The sequence below is a fragment of the Synchiropus splendidus genome, chromosome 15, assembly GCF_027744825.2.
Source record: "Synchiropus splendidus isolate RoL2022-P1 chromosome 15, RoL_Sspl_1.0, whole genome shotgun sequence".
Classification (NCBI taxonomy): Eukaryota; Metazoa; Chordata; class Actinopteri; order Syngnathiformes; family Callionymidae; genus Synchiropus; species Synchiropus splendidus.
In genome coordinates this window covers 5,335,520-5,336,724 of record NC_071348.1, presented here as the reverse complement: position 1 = coordinate 5,336,724, position 1,205 = coordinate 5,335,520, and positions in this window count along the sequence as shown.

Genomic DNA, 1,205 nt, shown 5'->3' with positions numbered 1-1,205 from the left:
CGCCGGCGGAAACAACAACAGCGCCACCCGCTGGATGAAAATGTTACAGCGGTGAGAATTATTCAATAAAAGGCAGTTATTAATAAAGGCCAAACACATTGAAAATTAAAAATAAATACATAAAATTATGCATGTAGTGAGATTTATTGCCTTTGAAAATAATGTCTATGATGTCAAGCCATTAAATAAACGGAAACTTGCAATATATTACATTTATTGTATAAAAGTTTTACAAATTAGAAATAAATTATTGAATTTCTGCTGCCACACAACCACTGCAGAAAATGTTTGATTAAACGTGGCTGTTTACAATGGAAAGCTAAAGTTGAAATGTCTTACCAAACATCCGCCGCTGATAGATGTTTGTGAGTGCTTGGGTGTGTGTGTGTCTCCATGACCCATAAAAATGATGCATTATTGTTGTGATCGATATGCAGCTGTCTGGGGCACCACAGGAAGTCAGGGAATGTGCCGCAGTCAGCGTGCCTCTATACCAACTGACCACCAAAAGAAAACACACACACAGTCACACACACCAGCGACACTATTTCAGGACGGAAGAATGGCAGGTTGGCAGGTGCTGGAGACTCTCAGGGGCCTGCTGGTGACATGTGGGGGGATTTCCTTTGAACACTGTGCTTGAGGGTTTTGGGTGGAGGCAGAACTGGTCAGAGGACCCCCGACACCACCTCAACACACAGTCATTTGCACCAGTGAAGCACTACAAAGTTAATACGTGACAGCAGACCTGTTTGCTTTGACAGACTAAGAGAAAATGAATGTTCCCAAATGGGGCACCGCAGTTCTGAGACTGACTGGCTCCTTTCTACATTTTGCAGTGACATCTCAGGCGACACTGATCTCTCCTTTTAAGTTACTGCTGAGCTCCATGATGGCAGCAGAAGAGCCGTCCATCATGACAGCACAGCATGTAGGCATTCCTCCATACCTGCTGCAAGGCTTCGCTCCAAAACTTCCAAAATGGTCGCTAAATTCTGCCCGTCTGTGGTAGCAACACAACTGTGAAACACTAAGTCTCCTTCATGGATTCAAATGTGTCTCTCATTCAGTGGTGTAAACACAAAACAGACTCTGCAGAGGAAGGACTCCAGCCCTCTCACTCTGAAACCTGGCCCTGCAGGATGAATGAGAAAACAGGTGTGGCGATGCGTCGGTGCCAGAAATCCTACCCGCTCCCCGATATA